This window comes from Ranitomeya variabilis, chromosome 1 (assembly GCF_051348905.1).
Source record: "Ranitomeya variabilis isolate aRanVar5 chromosome 1, aRanVar5.hap1, whole genome shotgun sequence".
Classification (NCBI taxonomy): domain Eukaryota; kingdom Metazoa; phylum Chordata; class Amphibia; order Anura; family Dendrobatidae; genus Ranitomeya; species Ranitomeya variabilis.
In genome coordinates this window covers 586,596,166-586,614,637 of record NC_135232.1, presented here as the reverse complement: position 1 = coordinate 586,614,637, position 18,472 = coordinate 586,596,166, and positions in this window count along the sequence as shown.

Genomic DNA, 18,472 nt, shown 5'->3' with positions numbered 1-18,472 from the left:
ATATATATATATATATATATATATATATATATATATATATATATATACACACTCACCGGCCACTTTATTAGGTACACCATGCTAGTAACGGGTTGGACCCCCTTTTGCCTTCAGAACTGCCTCAATTCTTCGTGGCATAGATTCAACAAGGTGCTGGAAGCATTCCTCAGAGATTTTGGTCCATATTGACATGATGGCATCACACAGTTGCCGCAGATTTGTCGGCTGCACATCCCAAAGATGCTCCATACAAGGCAGGATGGATCCATGCTTTCATGTTGTTTACACCAAATTCTGACCCTACCATCTGAATGTCGCAGCAGAAATCGAGACTCATCAGACCAAGCAACGTTTTTCCAATCTTCTACTGTCCAATTTCGATGAGCTTGTACAAATTGTAGCCTCAGTTTCCTGTTCTTAGCTGAAAGGAGTGGTACCCGGTGTGGTCTTCTGCTGCTGTAGCCCATCTGCCTCAAAGTTCGACGCACTGTGCGTTCAGAGATGCTCTTAGGCCTACCTTGGTTGTAACGGGTGGCGATTTGAGTCACTGTTGCCTTTCTATCAGCTCGAACCAGTCTGCCCATTCTCCTCTGACCTCTGGCATCAACAAGGCATTTCCGCCCACAGAACTGCCGCTCACTGGATTTTTTTTCTTTTTCGGACCATTCTCTGTAAACCCTAGAGATGGTTGTGCGTGAAAATCCCAGTAGATCAGCAGTTTCTGAAATACTCAGACCAGCCCTTCTGACACCAACAACCATGCCACGTTCAAAGGCACTCAAATCACCTTTCTTCCCCATACTGATGCTCGGTTTGAACTGCAGGAGATTGTCTTGACCATGTCTACATGCCTAAATGCACTGAGTTGCCGCCATGTGATTGGCTGATTAGAAATTAAGTGTTAACAAGAAGTTGGACAGGTGTACCTAATAAAGTGGCCGGTGGGCCAGTTATATGGATACACCTAAATAAAATGGGAATGGTGGGTGATATCAACTTCCTGTTTGTGGCACATTAGTATACGGGAGGGGGAAAACTTTAAGATGGGTGGTGACCATGGTGGCCATTTTGAAGTCGACCATTTTAGATCCAACTTTATTTTTTCCAATGGGAAAAAGGTCATGTGACACATCAAACTTATTGAACATTTCACAAGAAAAACAATGGTGTGCTTATGCACAGGATAAACCTCTCTGGGACTTGGTAACATGCAGCACCCCATGCACCATCCAGCAACCGTTCGGCTCTACAGCACGCACTGACCTCTCTGAGCCCTGCTGTACCTCATACAGTTTAGTGTGCATTAAGTGTCCGTGAGGACCGCACAGCTTCCCTGATACCTCTTATATCCTCAGAGACGTCCTCTCCGGAGGTATATCACAGGCCTCCTCACTCTGACTCCCACTAGCCAGCACTGCCACCACAGACTCCATCTTGGGTGTTCAGACACAACCCCTTGGGTGGGGTATGTAGTTGACTGGACCCACCAATCTCTCCAAGTCACCTGGAAGCCTTCCCAATGTATAAGAACACTCAGCAGTAGATCTGCTGAGCAAAACAAGCTCAGGCTTCCATCACAGGGCCACCCATCTCTGTGATACATATCGCCCATTAACCACATGGCCACTCGCCATACCACATACCTCCCCCCTCTACCTGAAACAGTGGGGCTTGGCACTTTCTAATAACCGACCAGAGACCCTTCTCAGTCGCCTCTGAAAGTCACATCATCTGTCACCATCGGGCCCTGTCACTGAACCCTTTTGGAACCATACGTCATCTGACTCCGTCACCTCCTCTGATAGAGTTGCCCCTTTGTCGGACCACCCCCATCCCTGGCAGTGAGTATGGTGTGGTGATTCCCTGGCACCCATACCTTCTGTCTGCTTTGACCCTTTGTCACCACGTCTGATATGGGGTCTCCCACCTAGGTCACTCAGGACTGAGCTCACAGAAGAGTCACTACTTCTAACTCTTCCTCGTCCTTTTCCATCAGACCACCTTTGGTTGTCTCTCTGTTGGCAATTTTGCCTATTGTCCTTATTAGGCTGGGTTCACACTTGCGAGTGTGATGCGAGAAACTCGCACGAGCCTCTCGCATCAATACCTGGCATGTATTTCTATGCAGCCGCACACTCTGGTCCGAGTGCCGGCGGCAGTGCCGGGTATTGATGCGAGAGACTTGTGCGAGTTTCTCACATCACACTCACAAGTGTGACCCCAGCCTTACCCAGAGATCAGTCATTCCATTTATCTTCTGGTTGAGTACTTCCACCCTTTAAAGAACCCCTTCATCTTTCCATACCTCGGGTTGAAAGTGGCCGCTATCTTCTTCGCATTTCCTGCAGCTGTTTATTAATTTGCAGTCTCTCAAGTCTCAGCTGCTCTACCTCTTAGGTACGCCATGCGATATTCCAGGAGCATTTGGATATTCTTAAAGCTCTCCATTGTTCTGACAACGAAGAATGAAACCATCTCATCTTCACCAGCTACCTGGGCTTCGTCATTGGCCGGAATCCTCACTTTCGCCACACCGGGCTTATCTATGATTTCCTGCATCACTCTTCCAAGTCTCCCAATAACTTTTTTTTACCAGATTTCTGGGCACTTGAACGATGTCCTCCACCAATCCCAACCGATGTTGAGCTTTCTTGGCACGCTCCAGAAGTCGAGCGGCTTCCTCATCACACTGTTGGTCACCTTTGCTAAGTCCCAGAGTTGGTCAGACCTACACTTTCTTCCGGTCACCCCTAACTCTGGACTACCGTCCTTAGGGGGCGCTACCTCCTCCTCTTTATGCATCACATTAACAGGAACTCCTTTAGCCGCCTGCTGTGGTGAGGCTCCCTTAAGGTCATTCCGGCTCCCTTCTAAGCAATCAGTCACTCCCCTTTCCTCCCACAAGTCCCAAAACAATTCAAAGTCCTGACTGATTACAATAGGGTACAGCAAGTCCAGGACTACAGGGACGTCATGGCTGGTAAGAATCGTGGGTGTCTCAATGATTACCCTGGTCACCGGATAATCCCTAGGGACCCCGTGGATGCAGTGGACTTCCACCTTCCTTCCAGAAATCAGATAGACAGGCAGTGTGGCGCTCACCAGGGTCACCAGGCTCCCCGAGTCTAGAAGTCCAGTCATGCACTCTCCATTGACTAGTACTGACTCCAGTACAGCTCTGCGACATCTTGTCAGATGGAAAGTCAGTACATAATCCTGGACATGCGTTGTTCGAACACTGATCCCGCCAACAGTCCCTTTTTGGGCCACCATCCCTATTTGGGTTACCACGCCCTTTTGGGTCACCACCCCTTTTGGGTCACCACCTCCTTTTTGTACACCTATCCTCTTTTGGGATACTCGCGGATGCCCACGGATCACTTAGTGATAGATCTCCTCGAGAGCGTCACTGCAAGCCACTTCACACATGGCTGCTTTGCCTCCCACAGCTGTCGCTAGGTCTCCTGGCACTGCACACCAATCCACACCGGGCACTCTGCACAGCTCCTGCTGTGGTTGCTTCCGGTCCTGGCACACTCCTCCAAGCCACAGCAACAAGGCTACCAGAGCACCCCCACATGGCCCTCTCAGGCCCCTCACCGCCTGTGCATGGCAGTCTATCTGCCCCAGCAGTTCCTCACAGCAAGACTCCGCACCACTCTGCAAGGCTTTGACCGGCTCCGTAAGACTGCACGGCTCCACACAGTGAGGCTCTGCACTGCTCTGCCAAGCTTCGCAAGGCTCTGCACAGCGAGGCTCCTCACCGCTCTACCAAGCTCTGCACGGCTCCGCAAGGCTCTGCACCTCTCTGAATGGCTCTGTAAGGCTCCACACCGTTCTGCAGAGTTCGTGGACCCGCTTATCCACAGCAAACCTTCCGGGAGTTCGTGGACCCGCCGATCAACAGCAAGATGCCCGCAGTTTGTGAACCCGCCGATCCACAGCTAACATCTGCTGTACTCCTCCCAGGTACCTCCTGGACCAATGCAATCTAGCACCAACTGTAAAGTGTCGCCACTATCTGTGGACGGGGAGTACTCACTTGGCTGGTCGTTGAGGCATACGCTGGGACAGTCAGGGTTAAAAAGTCCATTTGGTTTATTTAAATAGGATAAACCTCTCAGGTACTTATTAACATGCAGCACATCGTGAACCGTCCAGCAACCGTTCGGCTCTACAGTACCCACAGTCCTCGTTGAGCCTAGGTATGCCTAACACGGATTAATGTCCGTTAACTGTCCGTGACTACCGCACAGGTTCCCGGATACCTCTTATCCTCAGAGGCGTCCTTTCCGGAGGTATATCACAGGCCTCCTCACTCTGGCTCCCACTAGTCAGCACTGCCCATGCACAAACACACAGACTCGATCTTGGATGCTCAGACACACCCTCTTGGGTGGGGGATGTAGGTGACTGGACCCACCCATCTCTCCAAGTCACATGGATGCCTTCACAATGTATAGGAACACTCAGCAGTAGATCTGCTGAGCAAAACAAGCTCAGGCTTCCATCACACACTGCGCACTACGGATTTACTGCGGAATTACCGTGGATTTATTGTGGTTTTTCCGCGGTTTTTGTGCTGATTCCACCTGCGGATTTACACCTGTGGATTCCTATTGAGGAGCAGGTGTAAACCGCTGCGGAATCCACACAAAGAATTGACATATTGCAGAATAAACAACGCAGTGTTTCTGCTCGTTTTTTTCCGCAGCATGTGCACTGTGCGATTTTGTTTTCCATAGGTTTACATGGTACTGTAAACTCATGGAAAACTGCTGCAAATCTGCAGCGGCCAATCTGCTGCGGATCCACAGCAAAATCCGCAGCGTGTGCACATAGCCTAAATATTCTTAATTAAACCATACTTTCAACCTCATCTAATTCCACCGGAGCACTCGTTCTCCTGTAGTAAAACTAAAATATAAAAACAACAATATACCATACCTCTCCGTCGTTCTGTCCCACACCGTAATCCATGTCTGGGGGAGAAATAGTTTTCAACCTGGACGGTGCCAAGATGTGACCGTCCAGGCTGAGAACAACTGGCGAATGAGATGCTGCGACCGCAGCCTTAGAGACTAGCGGTGACGTCACTGAGGCTCCGTTCCCAGCCGAGCTGAACTGCGGTGACCTCTGTGAGATCCACGATAGAACCGTGCGAAAGTCGCACGGTGCAGAGGTGAGTTCACCTGAGAATTCACTGCAGTGAACTCGCCTCTGCACCATGCGACTTTCTTACAGTGCATCTGCCCCCAGCCGTTGGCTTTCCCTCTGCTGGATACGAAAATTGCACAGGAGCCCACGCCATTTGTTTCCAAAAAATGATTAATTAAATACATGTCCAGTAATTTGCACACACACTGTACTACACTGTGTTCCAAATTATTATGCAAATGACATTTTTCTCTGATTTTCCTAAATGGTTGGTGCAAATGACAGTCAGTCTAATAAAAGTCATCACCCGTTAGCGTATACATCGAATTTTATTGAAGAAACCTCCCAATGATAACAGTATAATCTCCAAAATGAATAAAAACTTAAAATGCACTGTTCCAAATTATTATGCACAGTAGAATTTCTAAACATTTGATATGTTTTAAAGAACTGAAAATGCTCATTTGTGGAATTTGCAGCATTAGGAGGTCACATTAACTGAACAAAAAGCTATTTAACACCAAAACATCCTAACGGGCCAAGTTACATGTTACCATAGGACCCTTCTTTGATATCACCTTCACAATTCTTGCATCCATTGAACTTGTGAGTTTTTGGAGAGTTTCTGCTTGTATTTCTTTGCATGAAGTCAGAATAGCCTCCCAGAGCTGCTATTTTGATGTGAACTGCCTCCCACCCTCATAGATCTTTTGCTTGATGATACTCCGAAGGTACTCTATAGGGTTGAGGTCAGGGGAAGATGGTGGCCACACCATGAGTTTATCTCCTTTTATGCCCATAGCAGCCAATGACTCAGAGGTTTTCTTTGCAGCATGAGATGGTGCATTGTCATGCATGAAGATGATTTTGCTCCTGAAGGCACATTTCTGCTCTTTATACCATGGAGGAAAGTTGTCAGTCAGAAACTCTATATACTTTGCAGAGGTCATTTTCACACCTTCAGGAACCTTAAAGGGCCCTCCAGCTGTTTCTCCATGATTCCGGCCCAAAACATGACTCCTCCACCTCCTTGCTGTTGTTGCAGCCTTGTTGGGACATGGTGGCCATATACCAACCATCCACTACTCCATCCATTTGGACCATTTGGAACAAGAATGTTTGGAAATTAGTCTTCATGTATGTGTGGACCCAATGCGACTATTTCTGCTTGTGAACACTGTTTAAGGGTGGCCGAATAGTAGATTTATGCACCACAGCAAGCCTTTGAAGGAGGCTACACCTTGAGGTTTGAGGGACTCCAGAGCCACCAGCAGCTTCAAATATCTGTTTTCTGCTTTGTAATGGCTTTTTAGCAGCTGCTCTCTTAATCTGATGAACTTGCCTGGCAGAAATCTTCCTCATTATGCCTTTATCAGCACAAACACATCTGTGCTCAGATACAGCCACAAATCTCTTAACAGTACGATGATCACGCTTAAGTTTTTGGGAAATATCTAATGTTTTCATCTCTTCACCAAGGCATTGCGCTATTTGATACTTTTCAGCAGCAGAGAGATCCTTTTTCTTTCCCATGTTACTTGAAAACTGTGACCTGCTTAATAATGTGGAACATCATTTTTAAGTAGTTTTCCTTTAATTAGAATCACCTGGAAAACTAATTATCCCATGTGTTTAAGATTGATTTCAGTGATCCATTGAGCCCTGAGACACAATACCATCCATGAGTTTATTTGAAAAACAAAACAATTAAATCTTTATCACACTTAAATCCAATTTGCATAATAATTTGGAACACAGTGTAATTGTATTTGTCACTGACATCTGTATATCTACCTACTCCATTTGTATTTACTGTATGTAATCCATCTCTTCTATCCTGTATCTATGTATTATAAAGACATGTATATATGTGTGTGTCACTGAGATATATATATGTATATATATATATATATATGTATATATATATATATGTATATATATATATATATATATATATATATATATATATATATACACACACACACACACACACTGCTCAAAAAAATAAAGGGAACACTAAAATACCACTTCCTAGATATCACTGAATGAAATATTTCAGTTGCAAATCTTTATTTATTACATAGTGGAATGTGTTGAGAACAATAAAACATAAAAATGATCACTGTAAATCAAAATGAATATCCCATGGAGGTCTGGATTTGGAATGATACTCAAAATCAAAGTTGAAAATCAAATTACAAGCTGGTCCAACTTCAGCAGAAATGCCTCAAGACAAGGAAATGATGCTCAGAAGTATGTGTGACCTCCACGTGCCTGTATGACCTCCCTACAATGCCTGGGCATGCTCCTGATGAGGCGGGGGATGGTCTCCTGAAGATCTACTCCCAGACCTGGACTAAAGCATCCGCCAACTCCTGGACAGTCTGTGGTGCAACGTGACATTAGTGGATGGTGCGAGACATGATGTCCTAGATGTGCTCAATCGGATTCAGGTCAGGGGAACGGGCGGGCCAGTCCATAGCTTCAATGCCTTCATCTTGCAGGAACTGCTGACACACTCCAGCCACATGAGGTCTGGTACTGTCCTGCATTAGGAGGAACCCAGGGCCAACCGCACAAGCATATGGTCTCACAAGGGGTCTGAGGATCTCATCTCGGTACCTAATGGCAGTCAGGCTACCTCTGGCAAGCACATGGAGGGCTGTGCGGCCCTCCAAAGAAATGCCACCCCACACCATTACTGACACACTGCCAAACCGGTCATGCTGAAGGATGTTGCAGGCAGCAGATCGCTCTCCATGGCGTCTCCAGACTCTGTCACGTCTGTCTATGTGCTCAGTGTGAACCTGCTTTCATCTGTGAAGAGCACAGGGCTCCAGTGGCGAATTTGCCAATCCTGGCGTTCTGTGGCAAATGCCAAGCTTCCTGCATGGTGTTGGGCTGTGAGCACAACCCCCATCTGTGGACGTCGAGCAATCAGACCATCCTCATGGAGTCAGTTTCTAACCATTTGTGCACATACATGCACATTTGTGGCCTGCTGAAGGTAATTTTGCAGGACTCTGGCAGTGCTCCTCCTGTTCCTCCTTGCACAAAGGCTGAGGTAGCGGTCCTGCTGCTGGGTTGTTTCCCTCCTACGGCCCCCTCCACATCTCCTGGTGTACTGGCCTGTCTCCTGGCAGTGCCTCCAGCCTCTGGATACTACACTGACAGACACAGCAAACCTTCTTGCCACAGCTCGCACTGATGTGCCATCCTGGATGAGCTGCAATACCTGAGCCACTTGTGTAGGTTGTAGAGTCCGTCTCATGCTACCACGAGTGTGAAAGTACAACCAACATTCAAAAGTAACCAAAACATCAGCCAGAAAGCATTGGTACTGAGATGTGGTCTGTGGCCCCCACCTGTAGAATCACTCCTTTATTGAGTGTGTCTTGATAATTGCCAATAATTTCCATCCGTTGTCTATTCCATTTGCACAACAGCATGTGAAATTGATTGTCAAACAGTGTTGCATCCTAAGTGGACAGTTTGATTTCACAGACGTTTGATTTACTTGAAGTTATAGTCTGTTGTTTAAGTGTTCTATTTTTTTAGCAGTATATATATATATATATATAAGAGGCATTGTGATTACTCGTTAATCCCGCCCCCTGCACAGTAGCTCCGCCCCCCACACATTACCACACACAATCCCGCCCCCACCACATTACCACACACAATCCCGCCCCCCCACATCACCACACATAATCCCGCCCCAACACATCACCACACATAATCCCGCCCCCACCACATTGTCACACATAATCCCGCCCCCAAACATCACTACACATAATCCTGCCCCCACCACATCACACTCGCTAATCCCGCCCCCTGCACAGTAGCTCCGCCCCACCCCATCACCACACATAATACCGCCCCCCCACCACATTACCACACATAATCCCCCCTCCCACCACATTACCACACATAATCCCACCCCACCACATCACCACACATAATCCCGCCCCCCCACCACAATACCACAGATAATCCTGCCACCCCACAACATTACCACACATAATCCTACCCCCCACCACATCACCACACATAATCCCGCCCCCACCACATTACCACATATAATCCCGCCCCCCACCACATCACCACATATAATCCCGCCCCCACCACATCACCACACATAATCCCGCCCCCCCACCACATCACGACACATAATCCCGCCCCCCACCACATCACAACACATAATCCCGCCCCCACCACATCACCACACATAATCCTACCCCCACCACATTACCACAGATAATCCCACCCCCCACCACATTACCACACATAATCCCACCCCCCACTACATTACCACACATAATCCCGCCCCCCCACCACATTGCCACACATAATCCCGCCCCCCACCACATCACCACAGATAATCCCGCCCCCACCACATTACCACACATAATCCCGCCCCCCCACCACATCACCACACATAATCCCTCCCCCCACCACATTACCACACATAATCCCACCCCCACCACATCACCACACATAATCCCGCCCCCCACCACATCACCACACATAATCCCGCCCCCACCACATCACCACAGATAATCCCGCCCCCCACATTACCACACATAATACCGCCCCCCACCACATCACCACACATAATCCCGCCCCCCTACCACATCACCACACATAATCCCGCCCCCCCACCACATTACCACAGATAATCCCACCCCCACCACATAACCACACATTATCCCGCCCCCACCACATTACCACAGATAATCCCGCCCCCCCACCACATCACCACACATAATCCCGCCTTCCACCACATCACCACACATAATCCCGCCTCCCACCACATTACCACACATAATCCCACCCCCACCACATTACCACACATAATCCCGCCCCCCACCACATTACCACACATAATCCCGCCCCCCACCACATTACCACACATAATCCCGCCCCCCACCACATCACCACACATAATCCCGCCCCCACCACATCACCACACATAATCCTGCCCCCACCACATTATCACAAATAATCCTGCCCCACCACATTACCACACATAATCCCACCCCCCCACCACATTACCACACATAATCCCACCCCCCACCACATAACCACACATTATCCCGCCTCCCCACCACATTACCACTGATAATCCCGCCCCCACCACATTACCACATATAATTCCGCCCCCCACCACATCACCACACATAATCCCACCCCCACCACATTACCACAGATAATCCCGCCCCCACCACATTACCACACATCTCGCCCCCCCACATTACAACATATAATCTCGCCACCCCACCACATTACTACAGATAATCCCGCCCCCCACCACATTGCCACACATAATCCCGCCCCCCCACCATATTACCACACATAATCCCGCCCCCCCCACATTACCACATGAGGCTCCGTCCTCACACATTACCACACGAGGCTCCGTCCCCACACATAAGCACACGAGGCTCCGTCCCCCCACATTACCACACGGTGCTCCGTCCCCACACATTACCACATGAGGCTCTGTCCTCACACATTACCACACAAGGCTGCGTCCCCACACATTACCACACAAGGCTCTGTCCCCACACATTACCATACGAGGCTCCGTCCTCACACATTACCATACGAGGCTCCGTCCTCACACATTACAACACGAGGCTCCGTCCCCACACATTACCACACGAGGCTCTGTCCCCACACATTACCATACGAGGCTCCGTCCCTCCACATTACCACACGAGGCTTTGTCCCCACACATTACCATACGAGGTTCCGTCCTCACACATTACCACATGAGGCTGCATCCCCACACATTACCAGACGAGGCTCCGTCCCCCCACATTACCACACGAGGCTACGTCCCCACACATTACCACACGAGGCTCCGTCCCCCCACATTACCATACGAGGCTCCGTCCTCACACATTACTACACGATGCTCCAACCCCACACATTACCACACGAGGCTCCGTCCCCCATTACCACACAAGGCTTCGTCCCCACACATTACAACACGAGGCTCCGTCCTCACACATTACCACACGGGGCTGCATCACCACATTACCACACGAGGCTCTGTCCCCACACATTACCATATGAGGCTCTGTCCTCACACATTACCACACGAGGCTCCATCCCCACACATTACCACACGAGGCTCTGTCCCCACACATTACCACACGAGGCTCCGTCCCCCCACATTACCACACAAGGCTCCGTCCCCACACATTACAACACGAGGCTCCGTCCTCACACATTACCACACAGGGCTGCGTCACCACATTACCACACGAGGCTCTGTCCCCACACATTACCATACGAGGCTCCGTCCTCACACATTACCACACGAGGCTCCGTCCTCACACATTACCACACGAGGCTCTGTCCCCACACATTACCACATGAGGCTCTATCCCACACATTACCATACGAGGCTCCGTCCCTCCACATTACCACACGAGGCTCCATCCCCACACATTACCACACGAGGCTCCGTCCTCACATATTACCACATGAGGCTGCGTCCCCACACATTACCACACGAGGCTCTGTCCCCACACATTACCACACAAATCCAGTTTATTTTTTATTTTACACTGTGAATAAAATGTATTATTAGTATTATTCAGATTTTTAATGATTATTATTGTTATTAACTTAACTTTAAGTTAATTTACCACCTGCGTAAGCGCTATTGAATGTTGTCATTATTTACTTTAGTTTAATCACTAGTATATGTGTATATATATATATATATATATATATATATATATATATATATATATATATATATATATATATATATATATATATACATACATAGCTCTGGAAAAAATTAAGAGACCACTGCAAAAAATGTTCTCTTTTTAGGTATATTTTTGAGTAAAATGTAAATTGTTTTTTTATTCTATAAACTATTGATAACATGGCTCTGAAGTTCCAAGCAATACATTTTGTATTTATTTTCTGAAAATGAGAAGTGGTCAAAGCAAAAAATAAATGCATTGATTGCAGACCTCAAATAATGCAAAAAAAACCAAAACAAGTTCATAATCATTTAGAAACAACAAACTAATGTTTTATCTCAGGAAGAGTTCAGAAATCAATATTTTGCGGAATAACCATGTTTTTTAATCACAGCTGTCATGCGACTTGGCATGCTTTCCACCAGTCTTTCACACTGCTTTTGGGTGACCTTATGCCACTCTTGGTATAAAGATTTAAGCAGTTCTTTTTTTGATGGCTTGTGACTATCCATCTTCCTCTTGATTACATTCCAGAGGTTTTCAATGGGGTTCAGGTCTGGAGATTGGGCTGGCCATGATAGGGATTTCATGTGGTGGTCCTTCATCCACAACTTGATTGACCTAGCTGTGTGGCATGGTGCATTGTCCTGCTGGAAAAAACAGTCCTCAGAGTTGGGGAACATTGCCTGAGCAGAAGGAATCAACTGTTTTTCAAGATAACCTTGTATGCAGCTTGATTCATCCGTCCTTCGCAAAGATTAACCTGCGTCATACCACACAGCTAGGTCAATCAAGGTGTGGATGAAGGACCACCACATCAAAACTCTGTCATGGGCAGCCCAATCTCCAGACCTGAACCCCATTAAAAACCTCTGGAATGTAATCAAGAGGAAGATGGATAGTCACAAGCCATCAAACAAAGAAGAACTGCTTAAATTTATTTGTGTACCAGGGGTGGCATAAGGTCACCCAGAAGTAGTGTGAAAGACTGGTGGAAAGCATACCAAGACGCATGACAGCTGTGATTAAAAATCATGGTTATTCCACAAAATATTGATTTCTGAACTCTTCCTGAGTTAGAACATTAGTATTGTTGTTTCTAAATGATTATGAATTTGTTTTCTTTTTTTTTTTTGCATTATTTGAGGTCTGCAAACAATGCATTTTTTTGTTATTTTTACCATTTCTCATTTTCAGAAAATATATAAAATTTATTGCTTGGAACTTTGGACACATGTTGTCAGTAGTTTATAGAATAAAAGAACAGTTTACATTTTACTAAAAAATATACCTAAAAAGAGTAAAAACATAATGAAAATTTTGCAATTTTTTTCCAGAGCTGTATATATGCATTCTATCTGTATATACCTATTATATTCTAAGGCTACTTTCACACTAGCGTCGTGCACTGCACATCGCTATGCGACGTTGTGGCGCACCGACGCTAGCTGTGAAAGCACCGCACAACGGGGGCAGCGGATGCAGTTTTCCAGCGCATCCACTGCCCCATTGTGAGGTGCGGGGAGGCGGAGTTCCGGCTGCGCATGCACGGTCGGAAATGCTGCAGACGACGCACCAAAAAACGTTACAAGCAACGTTTTTTGGTGGCGACGGTCTGACGCAACACGACGCAACCGTCGCACGGCGTCGCTATTAAAAGTCTATGGAGAAAAACGCATCCTGCTAGCACTTTTGCAGGATGCGTTTTTTCTGCAAAACGACGCATAGCGACGTGCAGTGCACGACGCTAGTGTGAAAGAGGCCTAACCTGTCAGTGTGATTTTACTGTATGCGGCACATGAATTGACGACTTTTCAATGGACACCGGTGCGGAAAAATCGGACAACACTCGCATGGTCCAAGTGTTGTGCAATTTTTTTCTCGCACCCATAGGTTTGCATTAGCGAGTCTCAGCTGAGTCTTGGTGACAATCGCAGCATGCTATGATTTTACACACATGTAGACTACGCCGGAGAAAAAATACGGTGATGTGAACTGCCAAATAGATTAACACTGGTCCGAGTGCTATTTTATGTTTTGTTTTCTCGCATAGCACTCGTCCATATTCTACGCTAGTGTGATCCTGGCCTAATTCTCAAACTTTGTAACTTGCCATCCACTTTTTTTAAGTGAGTGATTCCTCTTTATTAGCTTTCTGTCAGCACTATAGGTGTTGGAACTTCTCATTCTACACTTCCTTGCATATATCGCGTATATCTTTGTCCAATGGCTCACCTCCCTTAAATTGAAATATGGCCTCTCCATTATACATGTATGCAATTTGACAAACAGGAGAATAAGAGCAGAGGAACAAAGTCCCATCCCACTTCCTGTAGAGAGACAAGGTGTCACGGGTTTGCTGTGATAGAGAAGCACCAGAAGATCGCAGCGTCTGATTTCTCCTACTACTGCACTGATTAGAAGCTTTTTATCTTCATATTAATCAGTGTAATTTCTTTTAGCAGTGCTTGGGTTAATCTGCTCAGTTGAGAGCTCCTGGAAGCTTTCTTGCCTTAGGGCTCTCAGCTGTTCACTGCTAGCCACTCTCATCTCCTATATAATCTAGGCCCTAGTGTTGTGTATCCGCTTTTTGGGCTCCCCTGGTGGTTGCTGGTGGTACTGGTGACTTGTTTGCACTTTGCTGCTTCTGTTCACCTGCTTCCATCAGCGTTTGGGAGTTTCCTATTTAGCCTTGCTCTCCAGTCATTTCCTTGCCGGTCATCATTGTAACCAGAGCCTTCGGTTGCATGTTCCTGCTACTAGTCTGCTGATCAGCTAAGTGGACTTTGTCCTTTTGTTTTGTATCTTTAGTCCAGTTTGCAGTTTTGTTTTTCTCTGTAGCTGGAAGCTCTTGCGGGCTGAAATTGCCACTCCTGTGTCATGAGTTGACACAGGAGTCTTAAAGTAATTTCAGGATGGTTTTTTGAAAGGGTTTTCAGTTGACCGTGAAGTCCTCTTTTGTATCCTTCTGCTATCTAGTAAGTGGACCTCTCTTTGCTAAATCTACTTTCATACTGTGTATGTCTTTTCCTCTTATTTCACCGTTATTACATGTGGGGGGCTGCTATCATCTTTTGGGGTATTTCCCTAGAGGTAAGCCAGGTCTGTTTCTTCCTCTACCAGGCTTAGTTAGTCCTCCGGCTGGCGCGTGGCATTTAGGAAGCCGTAGGTATGCTCCCTGGCTACTATTAGTTGTGTGGTAGATTTAGCTCACGGTCAACTCGAGTTTCCATCATCCGAGAGCTCGTTCGTTATTTTTATGTTTCTTACGTTCCCTTGCCATTGGGAACCATGACAGTATGACCGGCCTTGTGTTAAACTTATTGGCAGAAGAAAGGAGAGAAAAAGGAAGTCTGTAAATTTTTTTTTTCTTTTTCCCTATGCTTGCTTCATAGTTGGATCAGTTGTATTTCAGCTCTAATTACTGCCTTTGCCTTTCTCTCCTTATAATCCTTGAATGGCTCTGAGCTCACCTGTTTAAAGATGGATCCTCAGAGTTTGGCTGCAGGTTTAAATAATCTTGCTACGAAGGTTCAAAATTTACAAGATTTTGTTATGCATATTCCTATTTCTGAACCTAAAATCCCTACACCAGAGGTGTTTTCCGGAGATAGATGTCGGTTTCTGAATTTCAAATATAATTGTAAATTATTCCTTTCTCTCAGACCTCACTCCTCAGGAGATCCTGTCCAGCAGGTTAAGATTGTAATTTCTTTGCTGCGAGGTGACCCTCAAAATTGGGCATTTTCATTGGCACCAGGGGATCCTGCGTTGCTCAATGTGGATGCGTTTTTCCTGGCTTTAGGGTTGCTTTATGAGGAACCTAATTTGGAGATTCAAGCTGAAAAAGCTTTGATAGCCCTATCTCAAGGGCAAGATGAAGCTGAGATATACTGCCAAAAATTTCGTAAATGGTCTGTGCTTACTCAGTGGAATGAGTGCGCCTTAGCGGCAAATTTCAGAGAGGGCCTTTCTGATGCCGTTAAAGATGTTATGGTCGGGTTCCCTGCGCCTACAGGTCTGAATGAGTCCATGACAATGGCAATTCAGATTGATCGGCGTTTGCGGGAGCGCAAACCCATGCACCAGTTGGCGGTATCTTCTGAAGAGACGCCAGAGAAAATGCAATGTGACAGAATTATGTCCAGAAACGAGCGGCAGAATTATAGGCGTAAAAATGGGTTATGCTTCTATTGTGGTGATTCTGCTCATGTTATATCGGCATGCTCTAAACGTACTAGGAAGGTTGACAAGTCTATTTCAATTGGCACTTTACAGTCCAAATTTATTTTGTCTGTAACCTTGATTTGTTCATTATCAGTTATTACCGTGGATGCCTATGTGGACTCTGGCGCCGCTCTGAGTCTTATGGACTGGTCCTTCGCCAGGCGCTGTGGGTTTGATTTAGAGCCTCTGGAAGTCCCTATACCTCTGAAGGGTATTGATTCTACACCTTTGGCTTGTAATAAACCACAGTTCTGGACGCAAGTGACTATGCGTATGACTCCAGACCATCAGGAGGTGATTCGCTTCCTTGTGTTGTTCAATTTACATGATGTTTTGGTGCTTGGATTACCATGGTTACAGTCTCATAACCCAGTCCTTGACTGGAAAGCTATGTCTGTGTTAAGCTGGGGATGTCGGGGGGCTCATGGGGACACTCCTATGGTGCCCATTTCGTCATCTATTCCATCTGAGATTCCGGCATTTTTGTCTGATTATCGTGATATTTTTGAAGAGCCTAAGGTTGGTTCACTCCCTCCTCACAGGGATTGTGATTGCGCCATAGATCTGATTCCTGGCAGTAAATTTCCAAAGGGTCGTTTGTTTAACCTATCTGTACCTGAACATGCTGCTATGCGCGAGTATATTAAGGAGTCCCTGGAAAAGGGACATATTCGTCCTTCTTCATCACCTTTAGGAGCCGGTTTTTTCTTTGTCTCTAAAAAGGATGGCTCTCTGAGGCCTTGTATTGATTATCGACTCCTGAATAAGATTACAGTCAAATATCAGTATCCGTTGCCTTTGCTGACTGATTTGTTTGCTCGCATAAGGGGGGCTAAGTGGTTCTCTAAGATTGATCTTCGTGGGGCGTATAATTTGGTGCGAATTAAGCAGGGGGATGAGTGGAAAACCGCATTTAATACGCCTGAGGGCCATTTTGAGTATTTGGTAATGCCTTTCGGCCTTTCTAATGCACCTTCTGTCTTTCAGTCCTTAATGCATGATATTTTCCGTGAATATTTGGATAAATTTATGATAGTGTACTTGGATGATATTTTGATTTTTTCTGATGACTGGGAGTCTCATGTTCAGCAGGTCAGGAGGGTTTTTCAGGTTTTGCGGGAGAATTCTTTGTGTGTAAAGGGTTCTAAGTGTGTTTTTGGGGTTCAAAAAATTTCCTTTTTGGGGTACATTTTTTCCCCTTCTTCTATTGAGATGGACCCTGTCAAGGTTCGGGCTATTTACGACTGGACGCAGCCTACTTCTCTGAAGAGTCTCCAGAAATTCTTGGGCTTTGCTAATTTTTATCGTCGATTTATAGCTGGTTTTTCTGGCGTTGCTAAACCTCTGACGGATTTGACTAAAAAGGGTGCTGATGTTGCCAATTGGTCCCCTGCTGCCGTGGAGGCCTTTCGGGAGCTTAAGCGGACCTTTTTGTTTGCCCCTGTGTTGCGCCAGCCTGATGTTTCCCTTCCCTTTCAGGTTGAGGTCGATGCTTCCGAGATTGGAGCGGGGGCGGTTTTGTCGCAGAAAAGTCCCGACTGCTCAGTAATGAGACCTTGTGCGTTCTTTTCGCGAAAATTTTCGGCCGCCGAGCGAAACTATGATGTTGGTAATCGGGAGCTTTTGGCCATGAAGTGGGCATTTGAGGAGTGGCGTCATTGGCTTGAGGGTGCCAAACATCAGGTGGTAGTTTTGACTGATCACAAGAATTTAATTTATTTGGAGTCTGCCAGGCGCCTGAATCCTAGACAGGCACGTTGGTCGTTGTTCTTTTCCCGGTTTAATTTTGTGGTCTCGTACTTACCGGGTTCTAGGAATGTGAAGGCAGATGCTCTTTCTAGGAGTTTTGAGCCTGACTCTCCTGGGAATTCTGAACCTGCTGGTGTCCTTAAGGATGGAGTGGTTTTGTCTGCTGTCTCTCCTGATTTGCGACGTGCTTTGCAAGAATTTCAGGCGGATAGACCTGATCGTTGTCTGTCTGGTAGACTGTTTGTTCCTGACGAGTGGACCACTAGAGTCATCTCGGAAGTTCATTCTTCTACTCTGGCAGGTCATCCGGGAATTTTTGGCACCAGAGATTTGGTGGCTAGATCCTTCTGGTGGCCTTCCCTGTCTCGAGATGTGCGTGTTTTTGTGCAGTCTTGCGATGTGTGTGCTCGGGCCAAGCCTTGTTGTTCTAGGGCTAGTGGGTTGTTGTTGCCCTTGCCTATTCCGAAGAGGCCTTGGACGCACATCTCTATGGACTTTATCTCGGACCTCCCTGTTTCTCAGAAGATGTCTGTCATCTGGGTGGTGTGTGACCGTTTTTCTAAAATGGTTCATTTGGTGCCATTGCCTAAGTTGCCTTCCTCATCTGAGTT